Below are 26,020 nucleotides of genomic sequence, written 5' to 3'. Positions count from 1 at the left end.
TAAATATTTTTTCTATATAATAAAGTTGTGATAATTTTTTTATACATTGTTCCATTTTTTTATTTTTGGTCTGGAGATGCGGATAAGTGTGTATATTGTTTTGACCTACTCCATGATGGTCATACTTTTTCCTGCACACGGATCAATGTATACATATACACGCATACATACATACAAACACATACACACAGTGTATATATATATATATATATATATATATATATATATATATATATATAAAACAACAGGAAATGTGCACAGTCCTAGGTTGTTTAATGGTACTTGGCTAAGTAGATTATGTGGAAGTCCTTATATGTAGCTGTTGGACAAAGCTGTATATTGCTTAGTGATTTGAGCCTCTCCCCTCTCTGTTAGGTCTGCTAGTGATTAAATGTGAGCAATCTTTGAACAAAGTGAGTACTGTAGGCGGTGCTATAGCGAATGCGGTATCAACTCACCAGCAAAAGCTCTAGTACTCGATACTGTGTCTTGAAAGTGTGTTTACGAATGCGGTATCAACTCACCAGCAATCGCTCTTTGTCCTCCCGGCAGTCCGCGCTGCTCTACGTTTATTCTGTCCCTTCGAAAGTGCTGTCGTCCAGTTAGCTGTGCTGTGTAGCGTCCTTAGGAAGCGTGGGTGATGCCGCGTCTGACTCCTCCTCTGTAGGTGACGTAGGTGCAGGAAAGATATCCGATTGGTAGTTACGGGTGGGAGCGCTTCTATCTCTCTCCGTTGGGACGAGTATGGATGCTTTAGTGAAATAGCAAAGGTAAACAGACCAGGGGTTAATAGAAGCGTGAAAAAATCCTCTTCGAGTTAGCCAAGGATTAGTACCATGGGTGTGAGGTCCAGTCCTCAGGGCTCGCTAGCCATATGTACAGGAACAACAAAAAATTGAAGACTACTGGATCGGTTTCAACCAAGTGGTTTATTCAGGCATAGGTGATTGAACACTCAGTGGTATACAAGGTGAGGTGTCATTGATCTGACGCGTTTTGCGCATGTGCAATGTGCTTCATCATAGATCATGATTGTCGAGTTAGTGCTCATGCAAAACCTTTTTACTTTCAACTTGTAATATGCATGCTACCCGATGCACGCAAAAAGCTTCCTTCTAGCATAGTTAACGCACAAGCGGGAATGATAAATTGTGCTCCACTTGCATGATTCTGATAAAGCCTGACATGTTAAGACATTTTTAAATTAACTTGCATTTGAAATCTTGGTATCCTTTGTTATAAAAAGAATATGTACATATCCTACACTACCGGGAGCTAGCTAGTGATTAGTAGCTACACACATTTGTCTCTTGTGATTGGCTCAGCTAGCTCCCAGTAGTGCATTGCTGCTCTGGAACCAGCTTTAACTGTGTGTTAGCCCCTTTGCAGGGGCTAAATATGCAGTTATAGACTAGAAATAATACAATAATAAAATGCTCTAACGTTTATATACATAATATATATATATATATATATATATATATATATATATACAGGGAGTGCAGAATTATTAGGCAAATGAGTATTTTGACCACATCATCCTCTTTATGCATGTTGTCTTACTCCAAGCTGTATAGGCTCGAAAGCCTACTACCAATTAAGCATATTAGGTGATGTGCATCTCTGTAATGAGAAGGGGTGTGGTCTAATGACATCAACACCCTATATCAGGTGTGCATAATTATTAGGCAACTTCCTTTCCTTTGGCAAAATGGGTCAAAAGAAGGACTTGACAGGCTCAGAAAAGTCAAAAACAGTGAGATATCTTGCAGAGGGATGCAGCACTCTTAAAATTGCAAAGCTTCTGAAGCGTGTTCATCGAACAATCAAGCGCTTCATTCAAAATAGTCAACAGGGTCGCAAGAAGCGTGTGGAAAAACCAAGGCGCAAAATAACTGCCCATGAACTGAGAAAAGTCAAGCGTGCAGCTGCCAAGATGCCACTTGCCACCAGTTTGGCCATATTTCAGAGCTGCAACATCACTGGAGTGCCCAAAAGCACAAGGTGTGCAATACTCAGAGACATGGCCAAGGTAAGAAAGGCTGAAAGACGACCACCACTGAACAAGTCACACAAGCTGAAACGTCAAGACTGGGCCAAGAAATATCTCAAGACTGATTTTTCTAAGGTTTTATGGACTGATGAAATGAGAGTGAGTCTTGATGGGCCAGATGGATGGGCCCGTGGCTGGATTGGTAAAGGGCAGAGAGCTCCAGTCCGACTCAGACGCCAGCAAGGTGGAGGTGGAGTACTGGTTTGGGCTGGTATCATCAAAGATGAGCTTGTGGGGCCTTTTCGGGTTGAGGATGGAGTCAAGCTCAACTCCCAGTCCTACTGCCAGTTTCTGGAAGACACCTTCTTCAAGCAGTGGTACAGGAAGAAGTCTGCATCCTTCAAGAAAAACATGATTTTCATGCAGGACAATGCTCCATCACACGCGTCCAAGTACTCCACAGCGTGACTGGCAAGAAAGGGTATAAAAGAAGAAAATCTTATGACATGGCCTCCTTGTTCACCTGATCTGAACCCCATTGAGAACCTGTGGTCCATCATCAAATGTGAGATTTACAAGGAGGGAAAACAGTACACCTCTCTGAACAGTGTCTGGGAGGCTGTGGTTGCTGCTGCACGCAATGTTGATGGTGAACAGATCAAAACACTGACAGAATCCATGGATGGCAGGCTTTTGAGTGTCCTTGCAAAGAAAGGTGGCTATATTGGTCACTGATTTGTTTTTGTTTTGTTTTTGAATGTCAGAAATGTATATTTGTGAATGTTGAGATGTTATATTGGTTTCACTGGTAAAAATAAATAATTGAAATGGGTATTTATTTGTTTTTTGTTAAGTTGCCTAATAATTATGCACAGTAATAGTCACCTGCACACACAGATATCCCCCTAAAATAGCTAAAACTAAAAACAAACTAAAAACTACTTCCAAAACTATTCAGCTTTGATATTAATGAGTTTTTTGGGTTAATTGAGAACATGGTTGTTGTTCAATAATAAAATTAATCCTCAAAAATACAACTTGCCTAATAATTCTGCACTCCCTATATATATATATATATATATATATATATATATATATATATATATATACATATATATATATATATATATATATATATATATATATATATATATACATATATATATATATATATATATATATATATATATATATATATATATATATATCACTAATGTACTGCATCCTGCTTTGCTGTTTTACATTGAGTTTTTCCTTTGTTTCCCATTTATAAGTAGATATGCATTTTGTATTTATGCTAAAAACTTTGCACAGGTAAACTAGGAAGCTATAAAGTGAAAGTGAAACAGATTTTTAGAACTCACCATACACAAAGTAAAATGAAGGGCTGCTGTAATCTTTGAACAAACCCCCTGTATTGGCTTGTGCTGGATTTGTAAAGGTAAATGTGTGTGTAATATCTGTGGCTTATATAGAAGTACTAGAGGGTTCTGCAAACTAAGGGTTGGGGCACAGCATTGGGTCATAAGTTGCTTTTTACTGGCTGACACCACCCTCTCTTCCCTACCAGCACAGACCAAGCTGGATAAATGTTTCAGGGCATTTGTTTTAAGCAATAAATGATAGTCACAGTCATATTTCTTGTTTTAAATAAAACACAAATATTTAATTATCCATCTGATTTTTTTAAACTGAAACACACCAATTAAATAGAATAAAAAATAGTAAATGTAACATTATTGTAACTATTGTTTACATTATCATTATCATACCGTTTGTTTCCCTAACTCAAAATATAGAGAAAAAAAGATCTAAAATTGAAACTTTTTTTGGCAAGTAGCTTCTTCGGGTTGCTGGGGATATGCATCTGTGCATAGCTGCCTAAATATAAAGAATCCTTTTAAAGCAAAAATTAAAAGATAGAACTTTATCATTTACGTCTATTATTAAATATACTCTTCTTGGCATCCTTTATTGAAAGCATATTTAGGTATTTAAAGAGATTATTAGTATTACTGAAATAAATATATAAAAAAAAGTGTTTTAAAGGGATATAGTAAATGACAAGGTGTTTGACAGAGAAGGGTTCAATATATATTAATGTATATTTGCATGTGTGTCTGTATATATGTGTATATACAGTATGTGTGCACATACACACACATAAATACACCTTTAAGCACTTTCCTGTCAAACAGATATACCATATTCTTTTAAAACAAAGTTTATTACTCTTTATTTTTCCTGCATTTTCAAAAATGTACTGTACAGAACAGGAATTGCTAAACTCACTCTCACTGTACAGAATACGTTTTGTTTGATTGTAGTTGGAAACAATAAGACAGAATAGCAAAACTTTAAAGGGACACTAAACCCCAAAAATGTCTTTCATGATTCAGGTAGAGAATACAATTTTAAATAACTTTCCAAGTTACTTCTATTATCTAATTTGCTTCATTCTTTAGATAATCTTTGTTGAAGAAATAGAAATGCACATAGGTTAGCCAATCACATGAGGCATCTATGTGCTTCTACCAATCAGCAGCTATTGAGCATATCTAGATATGCTACTCCGCAAAGAATATCAAGAGAATGAAGCAAATTAGATAAAAGAAGTAAATTAGAAAGTTGTTTAAAATTGCATGCTCTCACTAAATCATGAAAGAAAAAATGTGGGTTTCATGTCCCTTTAACTTCAGATCATGACAATGCAATTGTTAAAGGGAAAGTCCAAAGAAAAACTTTCATGATTCAAATAGGGCATGTAATTTTAAACAACTTTCCAATTTACTTTTATCATCAATGTTGTTTTGTTCTTTTGGCATTCTTAGTTGAAATCTAAACCTAGGAGGTTCATGTGCTAATTTCTTAGACCTTGAAGGCCGCCTCTAATCTGAAAGCATTTTGACACTTTTTCACCACTAGAGGGCATTAGTTCATGTGTTTCACATAGATAACATTGAGCTAACACACGTGAATTTACAGAGGAGTGAGCACTGATTGGCTAAAATGCAAGTCTGTCGAATGAACTGAAATAAGGGGGCAGTCTGTAGAGGCTTTAGAACAAAGTAATTACAGAGGTAAAATGTGTATTATTATAACTGTGTTGGTTATGCAAAACTGGGGAATGGGTAATAAAGGGATTATCTATCTTCTTAAACAACAACAATTCCGGTGTTGACTGTCCTTTTAAGAGAAATCTTGCAATCCTGAAATGCAAGTTTTTCGGAAACTAATAAAATGCAATGCATAAGTATCCAAACTAGGTGTAAAATGGTAGACAATGCAGGATTTTGAGGGCCAAAATTATTAGCGATGTACAACTGCCAATTATTGGCAATAATGTAAACACGGCCTAAGAATTTGAAGTTTATCAATAATTTCACATGTTTACTTTTGGTTAATGTTTTCCAGAAAGTTTACTAGATTTAAGTTTTTGTTAATCCCTTTAACATTTCTTGATATTTTTAAATGTCTAGTTTCAGACCAAAAATGTTTTAATTAATTAATTAAGTAACTTTTTTTAAAAGTATAATCATTTTTATAATTTTATACAGGACACTGCCTTTGATCACATGGATAAACAGGGATATACAAGGAAATTTGTCATTTGGATTTGCCTCTGCATTCTACCATCTTTATCTGGTAATGTTTTAGGTATATAAGCTATCCAATATTTTGTATACATACACACACACACAATATTTTGTATGTTTATATATATATATATATATATATATATATATAAAACACACTGAGAAAGTCCAGCACTCACTTACAAGCACTCAGCTAAGATTAAAAGCAAAAATGGAAGGGTTAGTTACTACATTTGGCCAAATGGGACAAGCCCAGGTACCACGTCAAGGTCCCTTCCAAAACCTGGGACCCTAAAACAGTCACACAATGCAAGCTCTCAATCCAAAAAACTGGGAACAAGTGAAGGGTGCACAGGCTTATGTAATCACCCTAGACATATACAAAACAAGGAAGGGGACTGCACTCTCAGACTGGATTGGGTACAAATCCCATGACCCTGCAACAGGCTCAGCCCTCGGTTCTCACTGGCACTCACAGGAACTGTGCTGTCCCCAGAGTCACCGGCAGTTAGCCCCAGACAGGTCTGGGTGCAAGAACCATAGGAAAAATTGCAAAACAAATTAATACAACACACAGAGAAAGTCCAGCACTCACTTACAAGCTCTCAGCTAAGATTAAAAGGAAAAATGTAAGGGTTAGTTACTGCATTTGGCCAAATGGGACAAGCCCAGTTATCACGTCACGGTCCCTTCCAAAACCTTGGACCCTAAAACAGTCGTACAATGCAAGCTCTCAATCCAACAAACTGGGAACAAGTGAAGGGTGCACAGGCTTATGTAATCACCCTAGACATCTACAAAACACGGAAGGGAACTGCACTCTCAGACTGGACTGGGTACACAAAACACGGACTTGGTACAAAACACGGAAGGGGACTGCACTCTCAGACTGGACTGGGTACACATCCCATGACCCTGCAACATGCTCAGCCCTGGGTGCTCACTGGAAGCTGTCATGGGATGTGTACCCAGTCCAGTCTGAGAGTGCAGTCCCATTCCATGTTTTGTTTATGTCTAGGGTGATTACATAAGCCTTTGCACCCTTCCCTTGTTCCCAGTTTGTTGGATTGAGAACTTGCATTTTGTGGCTGTTTTAGGGTCCCAGGTTTTGGAAGGGACCTTGACTTGGTACCTGGGCTTGTCCCATTTGGCCAAATGCGGTAACTAACCCTTTCATTTTTGCTTTTAATCTTAGTTAAGAGCTTGTAAGTGAGTGCTGGACTTCCTCTGTGTGTTGTATTAATTTGTTTTGTAATTTTTCCTATGGTTCTTGCGCCCAGACCCATATTGGGTTAACTGCCTGTGACTCTATGGACAGCACAGCTTCCTGTGAGTGCCAGTGAGCACCCAGGGCTGAGCATGTTGCAGGGTCATGGGATGTGTACCCAGTCCAGTCTGAGAGTGCAGCCCCCTTCTGTGTTTTATATACTGTATGTCTAGGGTGATTACATAAGTCACCCTGACTGGTTCCCAGTTTGTTTGATTGAGAGCTGGCATTTGTATGGCTGTATTAGGAACCCAGGTTTTGGAAGAGACTAACACTTCCAGTTTTGCTTTTAATCTTAGCTAAGAGCTTTTAAGCGAGTGCTGGACTTTCTCTGTGTGTTGTATTAATTTATTTTGTAATTTTCCCTATGGGCCTTGCACCCAGACTTGTCTGGGGTTAACTGCCTGTGACTATGGAGACAGCACAGCTTCCTGAGAGTGCTATTAGCACCCAGGGCTGAGCATGTTGCAAGGTCATGGGATGTGTACCCAGTCCAGTCTGAGAGTGCAGTCTCCTTCCATGTTTTGTATATGTCTAGGGTGATTACATAAGTCTGTAAACCCTGACTTGTTCCCAGTTTGTTTGATTGAGAGCTGGCATTTGTATGGCTGTAGTAGAGACCTTGACGTGGTACCTGGGCTTGTCCCATTTGGCCAGATGCAGTAACTAACTTTTCCAGTTTTGCTTTTAATCTTAGCTGAGAGCTTGTAAGCGAGTGCTGGACTTTCTCTGTGTGTTGTATTAATTTATTTTGTAATTTTCCCTATGGGCCTTGCACCCAGACTTGTGTGGGGTTAACTGCATGTGACTATGGAGACAGCACAGCTTCCTGAGAGTGCTATTAGCAGCCAGGGCTGAGCATGTTGCAAGGTCATGGGATGTGTACCCAGTACACGCTTTCCGACTTTACCCTAATCTGTCCTCCTTTAAACACTCCCTACAGACATTTTTGTTTAAGGAAGCCTACCAACAAACTCAGTAACAAAGGAATTCCACTTACAAAATAATTGCCCTCATCTAACTCTGTGCTAACATCATTCTCACCCTTGTAGTCTTCACCTTGTGTTTCCCACCATCCTACCTTTCTAGATTGTAGGTTTCCACAGGAATAGAGCCCTCTGTTCCTTCTGTATTTGTCTTCTCTTACACATATTGTATGATCGTTGTACTCTTATCATTTGCACCCAATGGACAGTGCTGTGGAATTTGTTGGCACTTTATTAATAACATATAATAATAATAATAATAAGTTTACTTTGATTTAGCATATTTGTTTTTAAATAAAGGATCACAATTTCAAGATGAGAGTAGTATATTTAGAATAGATATGTATTACATCATGTATATATGGACTGTCACCTATAGATTCTATATAAAGGCTAAAGATACTGAATACCCATATCAGGGTGCACTGCTAGCTTACTATGTAATCAGAAGTTGATCTAGATACATGACAAACAAATTGGCATATGATGCTGTCATGAAGACCTCGTGATTTTAGGTTGTAAAGAGTTAACTTTTTCTCTGTGTGCTAAGTATTTTCTTTTATTTAAAAAAACTGTTGCTTGATGTGTTTGTTAACTTTTTTTTATATATAAAGGCATTGTGACTCTTTTTGTTCATAATAATTGTTCCTTTATTAAGTTTTTGCCCCTGTCTAAAATGTGAATCATGTTACTGAAGAGACTGGTAATATTACTGTGATTGATTTTTGCTAAATTGTATTTTGGGATTTTTAATCTGTAAATCTGGATTTCTCCATATAATAATTTTAAAGTGGTAGCAGCAGAGATAGTTTAGTGTGGGTGGCATTAAATGGTCATTTTTTTGGGTCTAGTACAGGTGAAAAAGTTTTTGTCAACCCTTGCACCCATTGAACTAAGTCACAGGCTTGCCTGGAGTTGCTGTGACAAACTGGTTAAGGTGGAAAGGGTATTTAACCCTTTCTGTGCCAGCCTAGTCTCTGAATTGATTATTTATACTTCATGTATTTATGGTTGTCATATAACTCTATTAGCTAATATTTGAAATTCTTATTTAATCTGTTAATGTTCCAGATTAAATGCTTATCCAAAGTTTTGATTTAACCAGGCCATATGGGTTAAGAGGGATAATTTTATTTGAAGCTTTTATTCCCTTCTTTGAGAATCATGCAACCTGTTATTAATTAATTTCAAGTAAAAAAATCAGCATTTTCTGTACTCTTTGTGGATTTAGACAGTTAAATAAGCATTTTGAGTTCTAACCTCACAAGACAATCTCAATTCAATCTCAATTTGAAAAGCCAAATGTTCCAAAAATGCTTAAAGGGATATAATACTCATATGCTAAATCACTTGAAACTGATGCAGTATAACTGTAAAAAGCTGACAGGAAAATATCACCTGAGCATATCTATGTAAAAAAGGAAGATATTTTACCTCACAATTTCCTCAGATCACCAGAGTGAGTGCTGTGTAAACAGTTATACCTCAGCTGCTGCCCAGCTGCAGGTAAAAAAAAATAATCATAATGAAGAAATGAACAACAGCAAATCAGCATCAGCAGTGTTGAGGTCATGAACTCTTTTACTGTGATCTCATGAGATTTCACTTAACTCTCATGACACTTCATAGTAAATTTCCTTAAACTGAATAGGGAAATACAATTAGTGTGCACGAAGCTCACTTCAGTACCTGTCCCGGGACAGACATACTGATTTGCTGCTTAATGTCCTTTGCGGTGGGGTGTGAATACTTAGGAAATTTTAGGTAAAATATGTTCAGATAATATTTTCTAGTCAGCTTTTTACAGCTATGCTGCATCACTTTCAAGTGTTTCAACATTTGGGTATCATGGTCCTTTAAAGCACATTGGTCCTACATTTATAGATCAAGCCTTCTCAAATGGGGCCATCAAGGAAAGGTCTGCATTGCAGGAAACATTTTATTTAAAGAAAAAATAGAGCTGTTACAGTGCATTTTCCTCATTTAACATGGCTAAACACATCTTTAGAAATATGTTTTATGACTATCAAATAAACTATTTTGACAAGGCCAGGAACTTTTATAGGATAATTTTCTGGCTGGTACAAGTTAAATAACAGGTACCAAATTTATAACTGACTTCAATCTCAGGTCAAACCAAAATTATATGTAACCCTTCACATTGTCCTCTGTTTTGTCGCTGAACAGGGTGTGTGTCCAATTCAGCCAATCAGGATGTCTTCAAACACTTTGCCATCTTTTCAAGTGGCTTACAATTGGAGGTGTGTACAAACATCCAATGGTAGTGTTTAACGTGACACGCTGTGAGTTCCACTTTATCATTGGAAATTATGCTGAGATACAATGTTCGTATTGGAACTTGATACAAGACCCTGGGGCAGGCTCTCACTTATAAATAACGGTCCTCAGCCCACGTTTTGCTTGTAAATTACTAGCACTACTGTAGCCTCACCGGACCCTGCTAAAATGTTTCACTCGTCGTAGGTTTTGTTCCTAGACTGGAAATTTTTCAAGAGTGATTGTAAGCACTTCCTTCCTGTCTTTTAAAGGCAGGGAGGGAGATGCTCATTACCATTAACCCTTAAAACAAAACAGGGCTATATAAAAGAATAATAAATAATGCAGTAAATATTCTTACAATTGACATAAATAAAATTTAAAATATAAAAACACATTCTAAAACTGCCTTCATAATAGCACATTATAAAAATTAATTATATAAAAAGAAAAAATATAGTGTATACAATAGTCATATATGCTACAGTTTGCCCATAGCTCCTTAAGAGCGGGTTACTCTAACATGATATAAAATAATAATATATTTGAAATTTAGATTGATAAAAATATTGTATAGAGACATTTGAGACATATCTGGATTCCTAATATTCTAAAAATACTAATCCTACACCCCTATATTCTACCATGCCTACAGTAACAAAAAGGCATTATATTATACAGTGTTAACCATATAAAGCCCCGACAGCGTGAGTTATGTAAAAAAATGCCTGGATGTCTAGATCAACATTCATCCCTTTAGAGTGAAGACAATCCAGTTTTTTGATCCAGTATGTCTCTCGGAGCTTAAGTAACCTATTAGTGTCCCAAACATTAGGCGAGATCCACTCTATAATTTTAATTTCTATGTCTTTGGGATCTTTATTATGAACTAATTTAAAATGTTGGGAGGCACTATGGGTTTCCAAGCCATTTTCAATGTTATTAAGGTGTTCCCTGAACCAATATTTGATTTTTCTCTTCGTTCTTCCTACGTAAATCAAGTTACACTTGCATTTCAAATGGTAGACCACATATGTGCTCAGACACGTGCACCTACTAGTGTTAGTAAAACTCCTAGTACTATCATGATTCTCGATTAAGTGTTTCAACATTTGGGTATCATGTCCCTTTAAATCTATTTGAATTTAGTTTGCCTTTGAGAAGATTGTCGGGCTTGGAAATGTAACCTGTATACGGTATGATACAAAATCGATTTTAAGATCTGAGGTTGCATAAAGCACTCTTTGTGTTTAAGTAATGATAATATTCTTACATATAATTTTGATTTGACCTGAGATTGAATGCATTTCCCTGAATAGGGAAATAAGATGAGTGTGCACGAAAGCTCAATCCTTCGGCTGTCCCGGGACATACATACTGATATGCTGCTTAGAAGTCCTTTACAATGGGATGTGGCTACTGAGGAATTTTTGAGGTAAAATATCTTTCTTTTTTACATAGAGATGTTCAGGTGATATTTTCTAGTCAGCTCTTTACAGCAATGCTGCATCAGTTTCAAGTGTTTCAATATTTGGGTATCATATCCCTTTAAGTCTTTTTGAATTTGGTTTGCCTTTGAGAAGATTGTCGGGCTTGGAAATGTAACCTGTATACGGTATGATACAAAATCGATTTTAAGATCTGAGGTTGCATAAAGCACTCTTTGTGTTTAAGTAATGATAATATTCTTATTTGTTGAAAAATGTGTCTCCCTACTATAGCATTTGGTGAAAAAGAAACATAGGGAGGAAAAAATTACCAACCTTGATCTTGTACCAAGCTGCTGCCAAGGATGGCCTCACATAGGGAAATAAAACAAAACAGAGGACAATGTGAAGGGTTACATATAATTTTGATTTGACCTGAGATTGAAGTCAGTTATAAATTTGGTACCTGTTATTTAACTTGTACCAGCCAGAAAATTGTCCTATAAAAGTTCCTGACCTTGTCAAAATAGTTTATTTGATAGTCAAAAAACATATTTCTAAAGATGTGTTTAGCCATGTTAAATGAGGAAAATGCACTGCAACAGCTCTATTTTTTCTTTAAATAAAATGTTTCCTGCAAAGCAGACCTTTCCTTGCTGGCCCAATTTGAGAAGGCTTGATCTATAAATGTAGGACCAATGTGCTTTAAAGGGCCATGATACCCAAATGTTGAAACACTTGAAAGTGATGCAGCATAGCTGTAAAAAGCTGACTAGAAAATATCACCTGAACATATTTTACCTAAAATTTCCTAAGTATTCATACCCCACCGCAAAGGACATTAAGCAGCAAATCAGTATGTCTGTCCCGGGACAGGTAAGGAAGGAGCTTCGTGCACACTAATTGTATTTCCCTATTCAATTTAAGGAAGTTTACTGTGAAGTCTCATGAGAGTTAAGTGAAATCTCATGAGATCACAGTAAAAGAGTTCATGACCTCAACACTGCTGATGCTGATTGGCTGCTGTTCATTTCTTCTTCTTCATTATTATTTTATTATTTTTTACCTGCAGCTGGGCAGCAGCTGAGGTATAACTGTTTACACAGCACTCACTCTGGTGATCTGATGAAATTGTGAGGTAAAATATCTTCCTTTTTTACATAGAGATGCTCAGGTGATATTTTCCTGTCAGCTTTTAACAGTTATACTGCATCAGTTTCAAGTGATTTAACATATGAGTATTATGTCCCTTTAAGCATGCTTTCTTAGAGTGTGGCCTATGTGAAAAACGATGCACTAAAGTCATTCACATACAATATAAATCACATTTTCTTCCAAGATTGCTCCTTTGTAACTGAGGTCAAGTGTGTCTAATAATGTGACTTGGCAAGATTTTATAGATTTATTTGAACCTATATTAATGGTTTAATTTCAATTTCAGAAGTATGTACTGTTTTGTCTGGCCTTAAATTATCTTTTTCCTCCTTATCCATGGCCCTGGATATTCAATGACTGACATATTCAGCCACAGTCAAGGATGTAAACCACTGCGAAGACCATGGAGGATTTATCTCACCTGCTTTTCTTACCCAAACCATCAAGAACGTTTCTTAATAGGATTAGATTTGTTATTATAATTTTTTTGTTTATGTGAAGGTTAAGAGTCCTCAGAAAGAAAATGGATAGTAGTTGTTAAGCACCTCTTTTTCATCATCAGACAAATGTTTAAACAACAAAATTTGAGAGGTTACATCATTATCAATAATATTGGTGCAGTGAGACAATTTGTGGTCTGGGGAAATTAGAGTGCTTATTAACTTGCATTTTTTTTTTTTTTAACAGGACAGGTAGCCTGAGAAGGATTGTTGGGTGGCCCACCATGTTTAACCCTTTACCGCCGTTAGGACGTTCCATGCCATCCTAACCACGCTGGGCTTTAACGCCGTTAGGACGGCATGGAACGTCCTAGCCATTCTGCTGTCCTGAAGCCTCTGCAGCTTCCTAACTGAGATTGCCAGCTGGAGGGCATGCCTAGCATCATTAAAACCATGCAATCTTACATGCAATTTCATTTTTTTACTTATTTTTTTATATCTGAACTTTGTTACGATGTAACAAATAAATGCAGGCAGGAAGGGGTAAAGTTTTATCAGTAATTTAAAGACAAAATATAAGATATGAAAAGTTAAAAAAATGGGTGCCATAAAAAACTAAATAAAACCCTTTGTTAACAAAAAAAAATTGTGTTGTATGAGAATGTGTGTGGTGTGTGTTGCATGAGTGTGTGTGTTGTGTGTGTTGTATGAGAGTGTATGTGGGGTGTGTGTTGGATGAGAGTGTGTGGTGTGTGCTGTGTGTTGTATAAGAGTGTGTGTGGTGTGTTTGTGTGTGTTGTATGAGAATGTGTGTGGTGTGTGCTGCATGAGTGTGTGTTGTGTGTGTTATATGAGAGTGTGCGGTGTGTGCTGTGTGTGTGTGTGTGTGTGTGTGTGTGTTGTATGAGTGTGTGTTGTGTGTGTTGTATGAGTGTGTGTTGTGTGTGTTGTATGAGAGTGTGTGTGGTGTGTGTTGCATGAGTGTGTGTTGTGTGTGTTGTATGAGAGTGTGTGGTGTGTGCTGTGTGTGTGTGTGTTGTATGAGAATGTGCGTGGTGTGTGTTGCATGAGTGTGTGTGCTGTATGAGAGTGTGTGTGTGAGTGTATGTGTTGTATAAGAGTGTGTGGTGTTTTTGTTGTATGAGAATTTGAGTGGTTTGTGTTGTATGAGAGACTGTGTGTGTGTTATATGAAAGTGTGTGTGGTGTATGAGAGTGAGGGTGTGTTATTACACTTTACAACTTTTTAAAGTTTGACTACAATCAGGAATAAAGTACCCACATATTTTAGTCACTTTGCCAAAAATTGCAGCTATCAAGTTGTATATTACTTACTTATATTTTCAAACCAAGCATAAAAATATGGTCGCGAAGGTTTGTGGTATCATGGCACTGGGTCTTGGGAACAAAAGTTTGAAGAACCCTGACTTAGAAGACATTTGATCATAATTGCATCTTTATTTCTATATTGAATTGTTATTTTATATTTAATCTTTATTTTCAACTTTAACTGAACCTTAAAAATACCGATCATGTCAATAAAACACAGGCTGGGTGGCAACATTATTTTTTAACATACATGTGAAAGAACAATATTGAAAATCTGTTTACATTTTAATACTGTAGCATAAGTATTATACTTCCTGAATAGAAAAAATGAACGAAAAAAAACTAAAATGTACCTTTAAAGGGACATGAAACCCAATTTTTTTATCTCATGATTTAGGTAGAACATACAATTTTAAACAACTTTCCAGTTAACTTCTATTATCTAATTTGCTTACTTCTCTTGGTATCATTTGTTGAAGGAGCAGCAATGCACTACTGGTTTCTAATTGAACACAAGGGTGAACCAATGACATTCTGTATATATATGCAGTCACCAATCAGCAGCTAGAGCCTAGGTTCTTTGCTGCTCCTGAGCTTTCCTAGATTAACCTTTCAGCAAAAGATAACAAGAGAAGGAAGCAAATTAAATAATAGAAGTAAATTGGAAAGTTGTTTTAAATGTTATGTTCTGTCTAGATCATGAATGTCTAATTATGACTTTAGTGTCCCTTTCAGTGTAATATTTCTGTGCAAAAAAGAAAAAGATATCTGTAATCTATGTACAAAATTACTCAAATTGTCTTATACTGCCACCAAGAGGCAACCTATGATATTGCATTGTTGCTTCTAAAACAGGAGAAAGCAATGTGATTAATTACTCTGTTCATTAAAGGTTGCTGCTTGTGATTCTTAAAGAGTATTATTTTTGTTAGTTGAATGTGCTGTATGAATTTTCTATGATCTTAGGGAGTTATAACCAAGTATTACTATGCAAATTGTGTTTTCTGCAACAAAAGTCATATTTAGTACCAGTTTGCTTTTCATTTCACATTTAGACAAATTATTCCTTTTCAGAATAATTTATTTGCAGATACATCTCAGAATGTGTTTGTATGTGTGTAATTGTTGTGGGCACCTTAATGCATTTGTAATATTTTGCTTACAAGCATCTGTCTTGCATGTCTATTTGTGAGAAAAGTTTTCCTCTAAAAATGAAATACATTTAAATGTGAATATATAAGGTTTACTATCTGAAATATTAAAACTATTTAATATTACAAAAATCCTTGTGAAATTTGAAATGTAACTATTAATTATGCAAGCTTATAACATGCTGATGTATGCCAGATTTGTTAGAATTCTCTAAGCCTGTGAAACATACACCTAAAAATGAAAAACATAAGCGTTCATCACAGCGTCAAACAAAAGCATTATGGGATCAGTGAGACAGATTCCTAAGAAAAAAACACAGCCCAAAGCAAACGTTTTAGAATCTGCCCCCAAACCAGCACAGAACGTTTACTGCACAAATTGCAGTGCCACACTGCTAAGCCTGATTAAGAAACCTTGTTCTAGGTGCTAGACTAAGAGTAACACAATTTATTACTAGAAATGGATGGTGTGAGTTAAAGTGATGGTAAACTCTCCCCTTTTTAAAATCAGATCTGGAATGTAAGCGCTATTTTAGATGGAGTTTAATTCATTAGCTGTAATGAAGATGCAGTATAACTTACTTTTTATTATAGATATGAAATTCAAATACTGCATGCTCCTCCGCCCACTTCAAAAGTAAAATTTTCTGTGAGCTAACAGATTGAATTGTTGTCCAATCAGCGCTCTCCCCATCTGGCACTTTTGTTGTAGCTAGAGCATTGATTGGAGAGTAATTCAATCATTTAGCTGACAGGAAAATTGACTTTTGAAGTGGGTGGTGTAACGTGGGGTATTTGAATTTCATATATATATTAATAACTAAGTTATAGCGCATCTTCATTGCACATGATGAATAAAACTCTATCTAAAATAGCACTTACATTCCAGATCTGATTTTAAAAAGGGGAGAGTTTACCATCACTTTAAGTATCATTCTCAAGCGCAATACAAAAAATTGCTTTCAAATGTTGCGCTTTTGGAGACTTGAAGTAAACTGTTATCGATTTGCAGTTTGGATAACAAAATACATAAAAATGGTATTGAAGAAACTTAGGTAATGATTTTACTTCATGCATTCAAACAAAAGGTTTATTAATGAAAAAAGAAAAAAGTTTTATAACATAATTAATAGGATATGCTTTATGACAAGGTGCGGGACTGGGAAGGGGTCAACCATCAAAGGTCTATATGCATGTGTGTATACTTGTATGTGTGTTTGTGTATGCATGTTTATATATGTGCCAGGTATAAATGTATGAGTATGTATGTATGTGTTAAGTGTTTTATATACGTTTAAATATTATAGTACATAAGTAAAGTACTCCACTATTTGAGAAGAGGTATTGTAAACCATTAGCTTAGCGCTTGAGCTATATCCAACATGATTTTTTCTGCGTGCCCTTTATAGAAGCGTATTATGTGAGGAATTTAGCACAGTCATGCTATCTGACATCTGGATGTTAGCGTGTCTTACATTGTTACTCGAGTGCTAAAAAATAATTTTTGACTTGTATTATGAGTGCAGAAATAAAAGCTTTTGATTGAACTCTAATGATTTTAATGCACAATAATGCTAATATTATTTAGCAACACTTGTAATCTAGCACTTTGTGTATTGACATGGTAAATTTCAGACTTCAAGATGTTGCAAAGAAAACTATCGGCTAGATTTAGAGTTTTGTCGGTAACGACCCGCGTAGCTAACGCTGGCTTTTTTCTGGCCGCACCTTTAAAATAACTCTGGTATTGAGAGTCCACAGAATGGCTGCGTTAGGCTCCAAAAAAGGAGCGTACAGCATATTTAACGCCACTGCAACTCTCGATACCAGAGTTGCTTACGGACGCGGCCAGCCTCAAAAACGTGCTTGTCCCCAATTCCCCCATAGGAAACAATGGGGCTGTTTGAGCTGAAAAACAACCTAACACCTGCAAAAAAGCCGCGTTCGGGGGGGCGGAGCTAACCGCCAAAGCAACTGGACGCACACTGCAGTGGCTCCCGGCTCCAGCAGTGATTTTGGGGTTCTTTTTGACTAGATATTATATGGCAAGTGGGAGATGTACTCTAAACCCCTACCTAAGAGCTTACTATACAGATTTGTGGAAGATCCGGGAGCGTTTTTACAGCCCACTGTCAGGGCAGCTTGACGCGGCCTGGTTGTGAGGTGGTGGGGTCATGGTGGACCCCTGCATGGCTATCCTAGCCCTTTTTGAGGACTATGACAATAAATTGATGAGCAGGCTAGATCGGCTTCTTCTGACCATTGGACACCGGGATGCGGAAGAGGACAGCGCTGAGCCCTATGATCATGCTGCTGTGGCACCCGACACACGTGGCTGCTGCTCGGGAGACTTCTGTGCGCCATCTCCTATCAGTGTCAGCCTGTTCTTTAGAAACCGATCTAACTCACGGGAGCAGCGGCCACTCGATACATACCCCGGGCCTGGGAGCTGTGGCTGGTGCACAAGAGCTAAAGGAGGAAACAGCTGGAAGAAGAGCAGCAGCTGGGGTTCCTGAGCTGCCTGGAGAGAGGCCCGCGGTTACGTCTACGATGGAGGTTGCGACTTTGGAAGCAAGCTATCCTGTGGGGTGGGCTCTTTCTTCCCATTGCCTAGATTTGTGGTGCAGCCGTTCTGCTGTACATTTATTTCTGCTGACTTCTCAGGGGCCCAGAGGACTTGGCTGGATCACTTTTCATCAGACCCCCCATAGCAACAAAACTGGAGTAGGTTGATTCCTATTGCACTCTACACGGCTGCAACCGTCAACCTAGTAAAGTGTAAAACCCCAACCAGGTTGTTAATTTCTCCTACATCATGACGGCAATACTGCCTGAGACTTTAATGGGGAGACTTGAAATGGAATAAGTAACCGGGAGAGTGCTGCCTATGCATTACAGCCTTTGGTGACTCTTTAAAGGAATAGATGAGTACTTTGAATAGGGTCACTGGTGTCTAAGCTTAATGTGTGATTGTCAGTAAGCTACTCTAGTTAATTATACAAGTTTAATAGACATGTATTTAAACTTGCTTCCTTATAATGTGGAGTTTTGCGTAGCTCTTATCTATATGCTTATTTTATGTACTATGTTTGAGTTTGAGGTGACCTAGTTATTTGGTCTTCTACTAGGGATTCTGCACTTCGTTTGGGTTGCTCATTTCTTTAGCTAATATGTCAGATTCACCTGAGAGGATGTTGGCCGCTACTCCTATAAGCCTATAGCTTCCCATTCTGCTGCAGCCCTTCTGCTAGGTAACTAGTATTGTGTTTAATTGCTTAAAAGAAAAAGAGAGAAAACACCATTATAATGTACATATTGTCTTACCTGAAGTCTATCTATGGTGGACTGGATTTCTATTTGATATGCGCAATTCAGGGAATTAGCATCACTAATAGTTCCTCTTTTCGCATTAATATACAATAAGCTTGTCTGTGTCTAACAGTAGCTTGTAAAAATCTATCTATGGGATCTGCTATTGCTCAATCAGATTCACATAGTTTACTACTTCTCCTGATTGCTGATGCACACCTACCATGTATTGCTAATGTTGTAATCCTAGGCCCCTGTGTAGTAAATTCAGAAGCCATTATCCCCGCCATAGTGCTCTATGTTAGATAATTGGATTATATTGTCACTTAGTTTTCTCTTCTTACATTTATAGTCAAAATATGCATTTTTTTTTTTTTAATATATATAGTTATTATTATACAGCACATACAGAATGCCATTTATCGTGTGAGCCCTGGGGAACTGGCTATATCTGAAACCTCTTTATTATTTTTTCATAAATGATGGAGCTTATTTTATTGCTAGGTATGTTAATCAGCTCTGATAAGGTATACTAGTATGGGTCTATTCTCCGCCCCCCACCACTTCTGTGCGGTAGGGATGAACACTCTTTCCGCCGCACTTCCTTTTAGCAGAGTTACGCAGTCTCTGCCCAGTCTGAAAAACCATGGTTACGTTTCCCCCTGCATTTATATGAAAAGGTTCTTTTGGCCATAATTTAGGAAATTTTCCTCTGTTTATTATACTCTGGTTTTCTGAAGATCATCTAGAATATTGGGTTTATAAATGTTCATGTTTCCATAAATGTTCAGTGTTAATATTTAACTGTGTTTACAATGGCAACTGAGGTATGTTTTAGTGTATCACTGTTATCAGCTGGTAGAGTAATTTTTGTGCCCTATTTGTACTTCTATTTTTCTGTGAATGTCTATCTAATCCACAGTTTGCCTCTATTTCATGCACACTGAAATTGGTCTTTTTACTATAAATTACATCAATATGTCCTCAATGGTCCAATGTAGTCTCTGGTCCCTTGTTTGGACCTGTTTGTTTAGAGGACGCTATGTACCTATAACAAGAAAATGAGGTGCCCGGAACGATTTGGCATGTCACTCCGATGTCTGTTGATATTGTAATATGTTTGATGTGGCTGTTTGTATACGCTATTTTTACCTCAATAAAAAAAAAAAGTTAAAAAAAAAAAAAAAGCTGCGTTCAGCTCCTAACGCAGCCCCATTGTTTCCTATGGGGAAACACTTCCTACGTCTGCACCTAACACTCTAACATGTACCCCGAGTCTAAACACCCCTAACCTTACACTTATTAACCCCTAATCTGCCACCCCCGCTATCGCTGACCCCTGCATATTATTATTAACCCCTAATCTGCCGCTCCGTAAACCGTCGCTACCTACATTATCCCTATGTACCCCTAATCTGCTGCCCCTAACACCGCTGACCCCTATATTATATTTATTAACCCCTAATCTGCCCCCCACAATGTCGCCTCCACCTGCCTACACTTATTAACCCCTAATCTGCCGAGCGGACCGCACCGCTATTATTATAAAGTTATTAACCCCTAACCCGCCTCACTAACCCTATAATAAATAGTATTAACCCCTAATCTGCCCTCCCTAACATCGCCGACACCTAACTTCAATTATTAACCCCTAATCTGCCGACTGGAGCTCACCGCTATTCTAATAAATGTATTAACCCCTAAAGCTAAGTCTAACCCTAACACTAACACCCCCCTAAATTAAATATAATTTTAATCTAACAAAATTAATTAACTCTTATTAAATAAATTATTCCTATTTAAAGCTAAATACTTACCTGTAAAATAAATCCTAATATAGCTACAATATAAATTATAATTATATTATAGCTATTTTAGGATTAATATTTATTTTACAGGTAACTTTGTAATTATTTTAACCAGGTACAATAGCTATTAAATAGTTAAGAACTATTTAATAGCTAAAATAGTTAAAATAATTACAAATTTACCTGTAAAATAAATCCTAACCTAAGTTATAATTAAACCTAACACTACACTATTAATAAATTAATTAAATAAAATACCTATAATTATCTACAATTAAACCTAACACTACACTATCAATAAATAAATTAAATACAATTCCTACAAATAAATACAATGAAATAAACTAACTAAAGTACAAAAAATAAAAAAGAACTAAGTTACAAAAAATAAAAAAAATATTTACAAACATTAGAAATATATTACAACAATTTTAAACTAATTACACCTACTCTAAGCCCCCTAATAAAATAACAAAGCCCCCCAAAATAAAAAAATGCCCTACCCTATTCTAAATTACTAAAGTTCAAAGCTCTTTTACCTTACCAGCCCTGAACAGGGCCCTTTGCGGGGCATGCCCCAAGAAGTTCAGCTCTTTTGCCTGTAAAAAAAACATACAATACCCCCCCCAACATTACAACTCACCACCCACATACCCCTAATCTAACCCAAAACCCCCTTAAATAAACCTAACACTAAGCCCCTGAAGATCTCCCTACCTTGAGTCGTCTTCACCCAGCCGAGCCAAATTCTTCATCCAAGCGGAGCAAGAAGAGGTCCTCCATCCGGTAGAAGTCTTCATCCAAGCGGGGCAGAAGAGGTCTTCCATCCGATTGAAGTCTTCATCCAAGAGGCATCTTATATCATCATCCATCCGGAGCGGAGCGGCAGCATCCTGAAGACCTCCGACGCGGAACATCCATCCTGGCCGACGACTGAACGACGAATGACAGTTCCTTTAAATGACGTCATCCAAGATGGCGTCCCTCGAATTCCGATTGGCTGATAGGATTCTATCAGCCAATCGGAATTAAGGTAGGAAAAATCTGATTGGCTGATTGAATCAGCCAATCAGATTGAGCTCGCACTCTATTGGCTGATCGGAACAGCCAATAGAATGCGAGCTCAATCTGATTGGCTGATTGGATCAGCCAATCGGATTGAACTTGATTCTGATTGGCTGATTCCATCAGCCAATCAGAATATTCCTACCTTAATTCCGATTGGCTGATAGAATCCTATCAGCCAATCGGAATTCGAGGGACGCCATCTTGGATGACGTCATTTAAAGGAACCGTCATTCGTCGTTCAGTCGTCAGCCAGGATGGATGTTCCGCTTCGGAGGTCTTCAGGATGCTGCCGCTCCGCCCCGGATGGATGATGATAGAAGATGCCTCTTGGATGAAGACTTCAATCGGATGGAAGACCTCTTCTGCCCCGCTTGGATGAAGACTTCTACCAGATGGAGGACCTCTTCTTGCTCTGCTTGGATGAAGAATTTGGCTCGGCTGGGTGAAGACGACTCAAGGTAGGGAGATCTTCAGGGGCTTAGTGTTAGGTTTATTTAAGGGGGGTTTGGGTTAGATTAAGGGTATGTGGGTGGTGGGTTGTAATGTTGGGGGGGGGGGTATTGTATGTTTTTTTTACAGGCAAAAGAGCTGAACTTCTTGGGGCATGCCCCGCAAAGGGCCCTGTTCAGGGCTGGTAAGGTAAAAGAGCTTTGAACTTTAGTAATTTAGAATAGGGTAGGGCATTTTTTTATTTTGGGGGGCTTTGTTATTTTATTAGGGGGCTTAGAGTAGGTGTAATTAGTTTAAAATTGTTGTAATATATTTCTAATGTTTGTAAATATTTTTTTATTTTTTGTAACTTAGTTCTTTTTTATTTTTTGTACTTTAGTTAGTTTATTTCATTGTATTTATTTGTAGGAATTGTATTTAATTTATTTATTGATAGTGTAGTGTTAGGTTTAATTGTAGATAATTATAGGTATTTTATTTAATTAATTTATTAATAGTGTAGTGTTAGGTTTAATTATAATTTAGGTTAGGATTTATTTTACAGGTAAATTTGTAATTATTTTAACTATTTTAGCTATTAAATAGTTCTTAACTATTTAATAGCTATTGTACCTGGTTAAAATAATTACAAAGTTACCTGTAAAATAAATATTAATCCTAAAATAGCTATAATATAATTATAATTTATATTGTAGCTATATTAGGATTTATTTACAGGTATTTAGCTTTAAATAGGAATAATTTATTTAATAAGAGTTAATTAATTTCATTAGATTAAAATTATATTTAATTTAGGGGCGTGTTAGTGTTAGGGTTAGACTTAGCTTTAGGGGTTAATACATTTATTAGAATAGCGGTGAGCTCCAGTCGGCAGATTAGGGGTTAATAATTGAAAATGCAAACAAACAGCTCGGGCTGTGCAATTCAGTATGAGGATCAAAAGCACAAAATGATGTAAAGTGAGCAGCACAATGTATCTATGTAGCAATATAGAGAGTTATAAGAAACATGCAGCAGATCTGACTGTTAGACTAAAAGAGAGAGGCTATGATGAACAAAGTTTGTTGAAGTTATCGGAACAAGTGAGTAACTTTGATAGAAATAGTTTATTGAAAGATAAGGTTAAAGATATCGGAATAAAAGATGGTGTGAATTTTATTACATCTTACAGCAGACAATTTGATAACATCAGTAATATTATTAGGAATAGATTACCTATTTTAGATAGGGATTCAGATCTAAAACACATCTCTAGCAAATGCAATTTTATCTCTCGCAAAGCTAAAACCATAGGTGATATGGTTAGAAAGGATTTTAGCAAGAAGAGCTCACATTCTATACAGTCGACAAGTTGGTTAACATCGAAACCAGGTTTCTATAAATGCAATGTTAGACCTTGTAAGAGTTGCGGATATGTTACATGTGGGGATACTTTTACCTCTACTTGTACAGGTCAAACATTCAAGATTAAAGAGCATATTTCTTGCACTTCCACTTTTGTCATATATCTTTTGACCTGTAGGTCCTGTAATTTTCAATATACAGGGTTAACATCAAGAATGCTCAAAGACCGTATAAGAGAGCACTTACTTTCTTTGGAGGCAGAAATTCCCAAAACCCCTGTGGCTAAGCACTTTGCTTCACATGGAATTAGTTCAGCTGGTTTTACATTTCAAGGGATAGAGGTGGTTAAACTAGGACCCAGAGGTGGGAATAGATATGCAGCACTCAGTAAACGAGAAGTCTATTGGATACATACCTTGAAAACTGGTGCTCCTTTTGGTATTAATAAAATAAGTGACATCAAATTGTTTATTGATAATACGTAGATTATGGAATCATGTATCCTTAGTATTATATCTTCTTGTTTTTTTAATGCCCTCATTGTTTCAATATTCATTTATTTTTTTCTATATATACATCTAGGATCTGGATTTTATAATAGATCTAAATAGCCTAGATCATACAAATGCATAGTAATATATCATTCATGTTTGGTTTCACGGTGAGCAGGCAGTTTTATGTCTTTGCAATGTGTTTATACTCTGTGGCATTTGACTTTTATACAATATAATACACGTTGGCACATGTAACTGCTTTTGCTCTCCGTGTTTTTTCTCAATACCTGAATATATTTTACATCCTGCTTTAACTAAGGTTTATTAGAATATCAAATCCCTTTTTATATACTTATATTTTCATATCAATTGTTCTCAATATGTGTATACCAACCACAGTAAACTGGGAAGTATTTGACAGATATTCATGTATTGAGTTATAGTAAGAATCGTTATCGCCCACAAGCAGAATTATACTATCGTTTTTAATGTGCTTACTAAATGATACAATTTTATATGAAAGCATATGTCTTAGTATGTAATAATGTATATATATATTTTTTTTGTTTATGATCAATTTTTTCAAGTTTATTTGTTATGCATAATGTTTATTATTATATTTCACGTTTGATCGGATGTTTATTTCACAATACAATTTTTTTGTTGTTATAATTAATTATGCAGCAGGTGTGTAGGGCTCATATCCTGTTTTTAAGGAGTCCTTACACACCTGTTAGGTAGCTCTGATGAAGTGCCCAATAGGGCAGGAAACGCGTCAGCGGTAGTCTAGTCTGTGTGCTGTGCCTTTGTCTTTTTACTCACGGAATTTCAATAAAAGGTGAAGTTTTAACACTTATTTCATCAGCCTTACTGTTTTTTCGATTATTGGGCTTTATTTTTTCACTCAGAGGTGTTGGAAAGAAATTTCTGTTAATAATTGAAGTTAGGTGTCGGCGATGTTAGGGAGGGCAGATTAGGGGTTAATACTATTTATTATAGGGTTAGTGAGGCGGATTAGGGGTTAATAACTTTATTATAGTAGCAGTGCGGTCCGCTCGGCAGATTAGGGGTTAATAAGTGTAGGCAGGTGGAGGCGACGTTGAGGGGGGCAGATTAGGGGTTAATAAATATAATATAGGGGTCGGCGGTGTTAGGGGCAGCAGATTAGGGGTACATAGCTATAATGTAGGTCGCGGCTCTTTGCGGTCGGCAGATTAGGGGTTAATTATTGTAGGTAGCTGGCTGCGACGTTGTGGGGGGCAGGTTAGGGGTTAATAAATATAATATAGGGGTCGGCGGTGTTAGGGGCAGCAGATTAGGGGTACATAAGTATAACGTAGGTGGCGGTCGGCAGATTAGGGGTTTAAAAAATTTAATCGAGTGGCGGCGATGTGGGGGGACCTCGGTTTAGGGGTACATAGGTAGTTTAAGGGTGGTAGTGTACTTTAGAGCACAGTAGTTAAGAGCTTTATAAACCGGCGTTAGCCCAGAAAGCTCTTAACTACTGACTTTTTTCTGCGGCTGGAGTTTTGTCGTTAGAATTCTAACGCTCACTTCAGCCACGACTCTAAATACCGGAGTTAGAAAGATCCCATTGAAAAGATAGGATACGCAATTGACGTAAGGGGATCAGCGGTATTGAAAAGTCGCGGCTGAAAAGTGAGCGTTAGACCCTTTTTTGAATGACTCCAAATACCGGCGGTAGCCTAAAACCAGCGTTAGGAGCCTCTAACGCTGGTTTTCACGGCTACCGCCAAACTCCAAATCTAGGCCTATGTTTTGTGTACATGGAAAACCACATAATTGTTTAAAAAAAGTGTGTGTATAATATATAATATATATATATATATATATATAGTGAATCCACCCTCCTGGCTCAACTACCTGGGTGCAAATATGGAAAGTATAAAAACTGAAGAAAAATGTA

General features: G+C 37.0%; 1 long non-coding RNA gene across 1 annotated transcript in view; it reads left to right on the top strand.

The window, feature by feature from the left end:
* Positions 1–3,404: 3,404 nt before the first annotated feature.
* Positions 3,405–26,020, top strand: part of LOC128635764 (uncharacterized) — a 56,979-nt gene continuing 34,363 nt past the window's right edge. The window contains exons 1-2 of the long non-coding RNA XR_008398579.1: positions 3,405–3,434; positions 5,551–5,638. This is a non-coding gene — a long non-coding RNA (uncharacterized LOC128635764). The remainder of the gene's footprint in view (positions 3,435–5,550; positions 5,639–26,020) is intronic.

This window comes from Bombina bombina, chromosome 7 (assembly GCF_027579735.1).
Source record: "Bombina bombina isolate aBomBom1 chromosome 7, aBomBom1.pri, whole genome shotgun sequence".
Lineage (NCBI taxonomy): Eukaryota > Metazoa > Chordata > Amphibia > Anura > Bombinatoridae > Bombina > Bombina bombina.
The sequence above is the reverse complement of the archived record's forward strand: the minus strand, read 5'-3'. Positions and strand labels throughout refer to the sequence as shown.